This window comes from Passer montanus, unplaced genomic scaffold (assembly GCF_014805655.1).
Source record: "Passer montanus isolate IOZ18808 unplaced genomic scaffold, ASM1480565v1 scaffold69, whole genome shotgun sequence".
NCBI classification, from domain to species: Eukaryota; Metazoa; Chordata; class Aves; order Passeriformes; family Passeridae; genus Passer; species Passer montanus.
This window is the reverse complement of record NW_024372036.1, coordinates 5,482,143-5,492,516: the sequence shown is the minus strand read 5'-3', so window position 1 is coordinate 5,492,516 and position 10,374 is coordinate 5,482,143. Positions and strand designations below refer to the sequence as shown.

The 10,374-nt window shown below is 45.3% G+C and overlaps 1 protein-coding gene across 4 annotated transcripts in view; it reads left to right on the top strand.

Moving 5' to 3' along the window:
• Nucleotides 1-1,117: 1,117 nt before the first annotated feature.
• The window catches only part of USP9X (ubiquitin specific peptidase 9 X-linked), a 96,714-nt gene continuing 87,457 nt past the window's right edge, over nucleotides 1,118-10,374 (top strand). For 3 of the 4 annotated variants that reach the window (XM_039729339.1, XM_039729336.1, XM_039729335.1), the window contains exon 1: nucleotides 1,119-1,467. The gene's annotated coding sequence lies outside the window, so the exon portion shown is untranslated. Of the gene's footprint in view, nucleotides 1,468-10,374 lie in introns of all 4 variants that reach the window. The other variant, XM_039729338.1, reaches the window with a different exon arrangement.

Below are 10,374 nucleotides of genomic sequence, written 5' to 3'. Positions count from 1 at the left end.
ATCACCACTTGATTCTGAGCTCTAGCTTTTTACTGAAAAACACCCACCCAATGTTGTTCCATCTCCTGCAATGAGCAATTGGGTGTTTTTTTTAAAGTTTTTTAGTCTTTTGCCATTGCATGGCCGAAAAGAAAACATTTTGCACTAGAGTTAAGGTTGTCGGCCGGAGCCTCTCGAGCAAATTCCAACCTGGGGAGCCTAAATTCCTCCTGTGTTTTCAGCTCAATACAATCTTTCATTTCCTGCTCCGCAATTCTTGAATGATGTTGTTAAAACGAGACTTCGATCTCGGAATTGAGACTAACAAAACTTTAAGCACCACTTCAGGTATTCCTGAAGTCCGAGTTCCCCGTGTCTGCCAAACTGCTGTGCTGCCACAAGGCATCCTTTCCCGTTTTTCCAGGATTTAAATCCAGGCCGCTACACAAAGCACGTACAGAGACCGGGCTTCTACTGTGGCCACGTAAATGCAGAAAGAAAGGAACCAAAGAAAGGAAAAACAACCACGGCATCACGGAATAGTCAGAGCTGGAAGGGACGCACGGAGCGCAGGACACCCTCAGAACCACCCGTGTGCCCCGAGCGCCTGGTCCCGCGGCACGCTGGGCTCTGCCAGGCTCGGGGCCGTGACCGCTGCCCCGGGGGGGCTGCAGGAGGGACGGAAGCTGTTCGGGTTTGCAAAGGCGGCGGTGTCGCCGAGCGGGGTGCGAGCCCCGCGGGCCCTGAGGGCGGGCGCCGCCGCCGCTCCCCTCAGCCGCCCGCGCTGACGTCACCGCCGTCACCGCCCTGACGTCACCATCCGGGCCCCGGCGCGCGCCCGGCGGCGCGGCGCGGGGCCACAATGGGGAGAGCGCGCGCGCGCCCGCCCAACCGACGCGGAGCAGGCCCCGCGCGCGCCCGCGCGCCGCCGGCCGTGCGTGCGTGCGTGTGTTGTGTGTGTGTGTCCCCGCACAGTGCTCGTCCTTCCCTCACCGCCGCCCCCCGCCCCGCACACGGACACACGGAGGGGGGCCGGCCGGCAGCGGCGGCCCCCGGGCGGGCACACGGGCAGCGCGTCACCGCCGCGCTCGGGTGGCCGAACCGCCGCCGCGCTGGGCCGGGTGCGGAAGGCGGTGCCCGGACGGGGCGGAGCGGAGCGCGCAGGCCCCGGCCCAGCCCCAGCCCGAGCCCAGGCAGGGCCGCCGCCGCCGCCGCCGCCGGGCAGCAGCTGGTGACGCAGGAAAAACGCCCCAGAGAGAGAGGAGCGCTCAGGGCCGGCACCCGGAGCGCGGGCAGCGGCGCCGGATTTGCCCTCCCGCTTCCCGCCGCAGCGCAGCCGAGTGGGAACCGGGGGAAGCGGAGCCGCCCCCTCAGAGCCGCGGCCTGGCATGAGACCGTGCCCCGCCGGCCGCCGGGCATGAGGCAGCGCCCAGCAGGGCTCCGGGCCGCCGCAGCAGCCGCCGCGGGACGAGGGGAAGCGGTGCGGGGGTGAGTGCGGAGCGGTGCCCGGGCGGGGCCGGGCAGCTGTTTGTGCTCCCCGGGGATGGGGCTCCGCGGGCCGGGGCGCGGCTGGGGGCGAGGACGGAGCTCCCCGGGAGCCGCGGGGTGCGGGGCGGCGGCAGCGCCTCCCTCGGAGCCCCGGCGTGTCGGCCCCGCACCGCCGTGTTTTGGAGGGCGAGGGAAAATGGCTGACGGCTCCTCATCCCCGGCTGCCGGCGGGGGGGAGCGCCCGGCGGCCTCGGGGGGCTCTGGCCGCCTCTGCGGGGCCCCTCTGGCCGGACCCCCCCGCTGAGGAGGGCCCGGTGCGTCCCCGCAGCGCGGCACCGGCATCGCCTCCCTTGCTTCTCGCTTCCCTTCGCCCCGAACGCCATTACTGAGGTGGAGTGATTGGGGCCGCGTAGGCCCGGGCGACGCCTGGAAATCAGGCCCTGCCGAGGCGCTTTCCCGACGGTCTCAATGAAATCCAGCAGCAGCAGCTCGTTCACGCCCGCTGTAAACACTGTTAACGCGTAGGCCACTCCTCTGGCCTCGGCTTCCAGCGCCCCGGCTTCCATGTAGGAAAAACGTTCGTGGCTTTTTTTCATCTCATTCCTGCAGTTCGCCGCGCCGCTTCTCCTCGGAGTTGTGTCTCGGGGCTTGTCTGTAGCGATTTATTTTAGGCAGGACAGCCCTCTTCCCTTGCCCGACGTGTACGGCAGAGGTAGTTGCGTGTAGTTTGGCCGCAGATACTCGCTGTTATTGTCCTCGATAAAACGGGATTTCACCACTTGGATGGGTTGTTGGGGTTTTTGTGTGTTAGCTACCACTGTGTTAACGTGTGCTGTCCCACTTTGTGCAGCTTTGTTTGTATACAGTGGGAATAGCTTTTGAAAATTACTTATTTTGTTCTCGAGTGATTTTTTTTTCCTTGTTGAGATATCCAGAAATGTTGGGGTAGTTTTTAAGATGCCATATTTAATTTTCAGCTTGCTCCTTCAGAAGTCCAGTTAGGTATTTTGAAGATTTGCAGTAGCTCGCAGCTGTACAGGAAAAAAAGAACCTTTCAGGAAAGAATTGTTCTAATTAAATGTTCAAAGGACTCCCAGGCTCGCTGCAGACATATTGTGTCTGTCTCAGCTGTTTTCATGTTATCTGTACAGCTCGGTTTCTACTCGCAGTTTTGCAGCTGTGTTCATATCTCTGGACGTTTGTACCAGCCCAAAGACCCTCTGGAGTCGCAGGCTCGGAGCCAGCACAAGGCCTGCTTTTGCTGACCTACTTGCAGAGCTGGGGCCTGTATTTTTTTAAAAAGTTGTTGAATTGAGATACTGTTATGCATTCTTCGGTAGACTTGTGGCAACACTTGCTGTGACAGATCACGTAACCCGGGTTTTTCGGCAGCTTCTCAGAGGCCTGACAAATGGGTGGCAAAATTGTTACATTTAGGAGGGGGCTATTAATGGGTGTTTGGGGGATTGACCTTTATTGATTATGGAATACAAACAGTGTCCCTGGTAAGAAAGAGTTAGGGGTGACTGAAAGCTGTCACCACAGCTAACTTTATTATTCATATTGTACTTGGGAATTTTTTTTCATACTTTACTTGAGAAATTGTCAGGGCTCCCCACCAAAAGTGTTGCTGATCAAGTTGCATATTTATTTCAGCAAAACCCAAGTCATACATGAGGGAGTTGGTTTGTTTGGGCTTTTTTTCTGTTTTGTTTTCTAAAACAATGCTTTTAATTCTTGGAGTTGAAGTAATGTTTATTCTTTGAACCAGCAAACTACAGTAGCCCATACCAAGAATTTTAGGGAGGCATATAGAATACATGTATTGATTATTCTGTTGCAGTACACCAGACAACAGTGATGCTTAATGATAGCTGTGTACAAAACCCAAAAACATAATCATACAGCTGCAGTGGAAGAAACTCAAATTATCAGCATGTTTATGGGGAGGGAGTTAACCAGAAATAAATGTAAGATTGTATCATGGTAACTTTTCCCTCTCCAGAGGGTCTTGCACTTTCCTTTTGTGTAGTTTGTCTTCGGGGTGTTTCTTTTGGAAGCTTCTGTCTTAATCTTGCCTGGCTGCTGCTTCATGTCTCGCAGAATTTGGCTTTGTGGCAATTTCTCTGCCCATGGAATTGACAGGAAGACTACATCTGGAGGTGGTAATCAATAAAGACAGTGGTAGCAAAACTGTTTTCCCTCTCTGTGGAACACTGTCACCCTTACATAAACATTTTATTCCCCACATTGTGGTGCCTTTGTACTCAGACCAGTGCAACTACTCTGTGTTCTAAAGGGACACTTTTAGGTTTATATCTTTTATTAATATGCTCAAATTCATAGATGAGAGTCTCAAAATAAACTAAAATAGTGATTAATGTCTATTTTGCAGAATTAAATAGACTTCTGAGAAAATAAAGGTACCTGCAATACCTTTGTTCCAAGACATCTTATATTTGAAATTAAAATTAGTTTAGGACCTTCCAGTATGAATGCAGCCCTGGGTAGGAATTAATTTATTTATTAGTTTGAACAATTTATTTTAAAATGGCTTTGAAGTTCTGTTTCTGCCAGGTGTGTATTGAAAATATATTAAATTCCATGGAAAGTATTTCTGCCCTTCCTGCTCTGGTTTAGACAAGTTCAGAAATTATTTCAGATATTTGAATGGAAAGTACTTTTATGTTATGCAGTACTCTGAGTGTAGAGATATATCTGTATATGTGTATATAAATACATATATGTGTGTATGTATTTACTTTTTAAAAAAAAAGAAATGCTGTTTTATCTATTCTGAAAGATCTAAAATAGGTATATTTTGAAAACATCCAGATCAAGATAGCCTCATTTCTGAAGCAAATGAATCAAAGGTGTCCTTTACTGTTTTTAACTTAAAGCAGGATTTTATTTCTTTTTAAGGGCAATCCAAACCCTGCAAAACCCTTGAAACTATAGTACTTACTTTGATTCTTTCTCTTGGAATCACAAGAGCCTTGCTTATCCAGCAGTTGCAGAGACCAGTGTGAAGATGTAAGAAACTTTGCTGGATTTTGTGTTAATTTGGAAAGTTGTAAATGAGAAGGCTTTTGTGTAGACAGTTTGCTGGGTGTGAGCATTAATAGTAATCTGCATGTGGATTCTCTTGTGCAGGTACCTGAAGTTTTTCTTACATGAATGTGTCTTCTCTTCAACCTCTGTGTAGCTGCACCCAGTTTTGTTGTCCATATCACCCCTGTTTAAAATCAGAATTCTCAGTTTAAAGCTTTACTTCAGGGTATGTTTTGGAACACAGCTTGGTAATTTCTGTCTTTCATTGCAGTCCTTGTCTTTTGCAAAGCTGGCAGCATTGTGTGCTGTTCCTGTAGGTTTGTCTCATATCACACCTGTTATCTGTGATCTGTAAATACACAGCATTACCATTATTTTTAACATAACTGAGCATTGCTCTGATACTGCAGAGCAGAGGCCAAGTTGGTCACTATTAGCACAGACTTGCATGCAGTGAGACTTGAATTTTTGTATCTGGGAAGTTTCAGCTACTTCAGATTCTGTGTTAGAAAAAGCACAGTGACTTCTTTCCATGTATAAAATCTATTTTTTTGTTCTCTTACTAATGTAGGAACATCTGAAAATTCTCACACTCTTATTATGAAGGCAAGGCAGTAATTCATTATGAGTTTCCTTTTTAGAACAGTTATGTTGTATTGGCTCTTATGCTTGAGGCTAGAATTGACTTGAGAATATGGCTGACAGAGGTTTTAGATATTGTGTTTAGAGCCTTCAGTAGATAGGGCAGAAAACTGTTCTGTCATTACCTTGCACCCTCAAAATGTCAGCTGCTGCCTTTCTGATACATTGCAGTGCTCACCTGAGCCCATTGGTGCATGGAGGTCTGGGTTGGTAAAGTGATTTAAAATGGGGTGTTGGTGACATTGCAGGAGGGCTGTTAATAGCTGTCCTCACTGCAGAGGATAGGAGGAAAGTAAGTAAGGTCTTAAAGTAGCCAGTTGTGACTTAGTATTAAAACTTTTTGCTTCTCTTCTGTTTATTTTTTTTTTCCTTGAGGGAGCTTAACAGCACAACCAGTTTCTTCTGCATTTTCTGTTGTGAATTTTCTAGTATTTGCTTTGTTTTATAAGAAGCCATTAGTTACTCATTTTGAGAGTTGGATTCAGTCTGCTTGTTATGAAGGCTTTTTGGTTGTGAGTTGTTGATGTGTTCTCAAATAAAAATTATAATGCTTGAAATGCAAACCACTGGGATATAGGTATTTTCCCAAGCTTGCTTTTTAAAAGAACATTGTTGACATATGATGTTCTTAAAAAATCAGTTCCTCTTGACTGTGAGAATGATTACTTGCTTTTGGTTGCCTTTGTGTCAGTACAGCTCTGAAGGAGGTCCATGGGATGTAGATTTAAGATCTAGGTGTATTTTAACGCTGGTATCAGCAACCATTTTCATGAAGTCAGATTGAAGATGCTTTGGAAATAATGGGTAACTATCAGGAATGTTACTGTGGGAAGCTTTTGTTTGTAGCATCCTTGATCTGCTTACAAAACCACTATGTAACCCTGTTTAGTGACTTAGTTTTTGTTACACATGTAACTGCTAACAGAAAAATGTGATTTTCTTGCATTTAGATCTTTGCATGGACATTTCAGTAAATCCTGCTGTTTGCTTGTTAGCATTTAGCTGTGGATTTACTCAGAAGAGGGGAATTCCACATTGCATCATTCCTTAGAGATGTGCTTTTTTTCCAAATTCCGTTTTTAAGCTGGGATTCGAGACTGTGTGGAAGGCAAGACATCCTTGTTGCATGAGTTTCCTCATATCCTCTCTGTTACAAATTGAAAAATACTTCTTTTTTTAACAGAAGTCTTCAAGTGACTGCTTCAAAGTAATGAAAAGCATGCAGAGGGAATTTCAGGGCTGTCTTTTCATTAAGCTTTCATGTAAAATACCCAAAACTCAAATAATAGAAAATTGTCCCTAGAAGAGCCTTTAAGACAAGTAGCACTTTTTTGTAACAGTCGAATGACACATGGAATGAGAGAAAAATGCATGTTCCAAATTCCACAGGGTTCAGTCCTTAACTAATTTAATTGCTGCTTAACCTTTTCTCGAGCTGCAGCAGGACTGGGTGTGGGAAGAGGAAAAGGTTTGGTTTGTCTTAGCTGCAGCAACATGACATGGTGAAAGAAGGAAAAAAAGATTGTTTAGAAATGTGTTCAGTAAGAAAAGTCAGTGGTGATGTGTGTCAGCTATGATCTCTCTGTTGCCAGAGAGGCTTTTTTGGTTGGAGGAGGGTGTCCTCACTGCCACTGTGCTGTGGGACAGTGGGGACAGGCCTGTGTGGGCTGTGGGTGGAACTTCAGTTTTCTTGTCCAGAAATAAATTTGACAGTGGGGTGAAGAAAAGTCTCTTTTGAAATATAAGATAGGAATGAATGTTGTCAAAACATACTGGCATCTTGGTAAATTAGCCTTGAGTTGTTTATGTGTAATGTTTTTCTGTTGTTTTAGCAATAGAGAACTTCAGATTGTTTTTTACTACATTTCAACAGGACAAGTTCATGAATTTGAAAGTTTAATGAGAAAGGTGTATCTGTTTAACTTGATTTATAAGTAAATATGTTGACATAATGCTGAAATTTTGATAAACCCAAATACTAAACTATACTTCAAACTGTATTTTAGACTTTATTAATTTCTGATTTAGAAATAGAATATTAATTGTTTGACATTTTCTGATGTTTTCTTTTAATGTGTTTTCCTGAATCCTTTAGCTGTGAGGATTTTCCTTTTTTTTAATCCTAAATTGTGACATAAATCCTCTGGAGGTTGAAGGTATAACTCAAGTGGCTGGTTTACAGTTTGAGGTTCAGTTTTGCACAGCTCTCCATGTGTGTTGGCCTGTCTTTCAGACAGTGTTTTATTAACCACAGTGGGGCCTTAAAATCCCAGGTGCTTTTCCTTGAGCACTTAGAGTGGTGTCTGTGTATAGACACACGTGTGCACACTCTCATGCAGTGGGACTTTTTCTAGGATGATGTACTGACTTTTTTTCTTAGGTGAGGTGTAATGTCAGATTTCTAAACTGCTTTACAGTTCTCTTGCTGTGCCAGGATGTCTTTGTGATAGTTTTGGTAATTGGGCAGCAGCACAGCCTGAAAATTCTTACAGTGTGTCTTCTTGTAGTAGTTCAGCCAGGTTGCTGTGGTTGACAGTTTGTCACATGTCTAGTGAAGATGCAGCTGAAAACATGAATTCCCTTTGTGCCTTTTTTCCCCTTTCCTTCCGTGTACAGGATTGCAAAACTGAGGTTGGTTTTTGTTGTTGTTTTTTTGAATGGATGCAGCAACCATCAGCTGAGTGATGTTCAGTGAGATGATCAGTGAGTTCAGTGGTAGTGAAGTCTTGCTATGAGCTAATGTGTAATGAAAAAACCCCAATTAGTCCCAGCCTCTGGTTAGCAGGTGTAAGGCTGGAATTTTCCACTTATCTGCACCATTCTGAGATTTTTGACTAGATGAAGGAGGGTTTGGTAATTCATCCTGTCATGAATGTTCCTTTTATTTTCTTTCACTTTCCTGATAATGGTATGAATTTTTGGGACCAGTAGAACTCGGGATATGTTGCCTGGAGGCAGCTGGAGGAGGACAGTGGTTAGTTTAGTTCCATTGTTGGCAGGTGAGAGCCAATATAAGAGTTTAATTTGGAGGTTCCACTGCAGTGTGTTGGTTGATCCTGAGATGGTACTTGAGAAGATGATCTTTTTCTGAAGATGAAATTGTACCAATACTGATGCACTGTTGTGTCACATTTAGCCAGGTACAAGTGTCACCCTGAGGGCTGAGGTGTTGTGCAGGTTGTGGACTCAGGCAGGCCAGCAGTGAGTAACTCCACAGCTGAGAGCAGAGGATCAAACTCTCTCCTGCTTTGTGCTCTCGTGTGCTTACACTGTGCTACACCTGAAATACACCTGGAGGATTTGGCAGTGCTGATGGGTCACTGCAGTTCTTTGTGGGTGTGAAAATACAATAAATAAGTAGTAGTTTATGCTTAAAATGAAGACTAACCCTGTGGTTCTACTTTCAGTTAGTCTAACAGCAAAATTTGCTTTAAATGTGAGTTTGTCACTGTATGTCACTCAAGTTCTAAATTGCAGTTGTCCACTAGAATTCTTTATTCCATATATTTGCCATACTCAGTTTCTCTAGTGTGGTTCATCAATTTAAGTTCTTGTCTTAGAACTTCCTTCCAGAAATGAAGTGGTGGAGGAGAAGCCTGAACACCCATGTTGGCATTTAAACAGTTCAGTCGTGATGATTTTTCCTTTGATAGGAATTATGAAGAAGTTCCTTTGGGGATACATTTCTGTAGGTATAAAAAAACTTTGCTTCTTATATAGGCTGCCAAACTGTTTGTTTTCTCTTAAGCTATTTTCATGATTTTTGTGATTATTTTCTCTTAATAAGAAAATACTGTTAAAATCTTTGAAGTTTGCTTCTACTTGCCTGTTTGGTCAGGGGATAGTAATCTGCTTTCAAGGAGAGTTGTCTTGTCTCTGCTGAATAGCTGATGTTCTGTTTCCCCAGATCTGGTGATGCTGAGGGTGTACTTTGGAGACACTTTCTAGCTGAGAATAAGACAGTGTCTGCATTACAGACAACAACTTGTCACAGGGTGCATATAATCAACTGAGTTTCTTTCTTTGCCTTGCTGCATTTGTAAATATGAGGCTGATGTTTGAGGTGCCTTGTTTTTGCACAGATTCTTGATAAATGGAAGTGAAAAGTTTGTTTTCTTCATATTATTTCTTCAGGACATGGGGTTTGTATCTCAGAGTGGATTTCTCAACAGAACTAAAAGCTTATTTTTTAAAATGTATCCATTATTCATTTTTTAGTCAAATTGTCAGATGGCTTAGTGAAGTTACTTTAAAATTGCGTGAGGTGAAAAACAAATGATGCAAAGAGCCTTGGGAAAAAATTATGAATCATGGTCTATATAAACATTTTATAATAATTTAAGAACCATTTAGTGGGATAGTAAATAGATCCTGTGATCCAACCTGGCTTTGAACACTTCCAACAATGTGGCATGCACAACTCTGGGCAACCTGTTGGAGTGCTTCACCACCTGCACAGTAAAGAGTTTGTTCCTAGCCCCTCGTCTAAACCTACCCTCTTCCAGCTTAAAGCCATTCCCCCTTGTCCTGTCTCTACATGGCCTTGTCAGAAGTCCCTTTTATGTACTGCAAAGTGCTTTAATGTCTCTCCCCAGAGCCTTGTCTTCTCCAGGATGAGCCACCCCAGCTCCCTCAGCCTGTCTTCATGGCAGAGTGGCTCTGGCCCTCTGGTCCTTTTCCTGATCTCCTCTGGACCTGCTCCAACAGGGTCTTTCTTGTGCTGGGGACCCCAGGGCTGGACACAGCACGGGTGGGATGTCACCAGAGCAGAGTAGGGAACAGAATCCCCTCCTTCACCCTGCTGCCCACAATGTTTGAATGCAGCCCAGGACACGTTTGGCTTTCTGGGCTGTGAGTGCACATTGCCTGGGTTGTGTTGTGCTTCCTGTCCCCCAGCAGCCCCAAGTCCTTCTCCTCAAAGCTGCTCTCATTCCCTCCTTTACCTGGCCTGTGCTTGTGTTTGGGATTGCTCTGACCCATGTGTAGGAACTTGCACTTGGTCATGAACTTCAGGTTCCCCTAAGTTTATATAAACATGGAAAATGAGGAAATAGGAGAATGAAGCTTGTCATTAAACTGGTGTTTCCCTCCCTGCCTCCTCTTAATTAGGAGCTCTTCCTCCCGTTGGATCCTTGACTCGTTCAGTCAGATGGAACTGGATTGTCATTCACTGTTTTATCTGTGGAGTTATTTCTTTAAGTGCATGTGTGACAT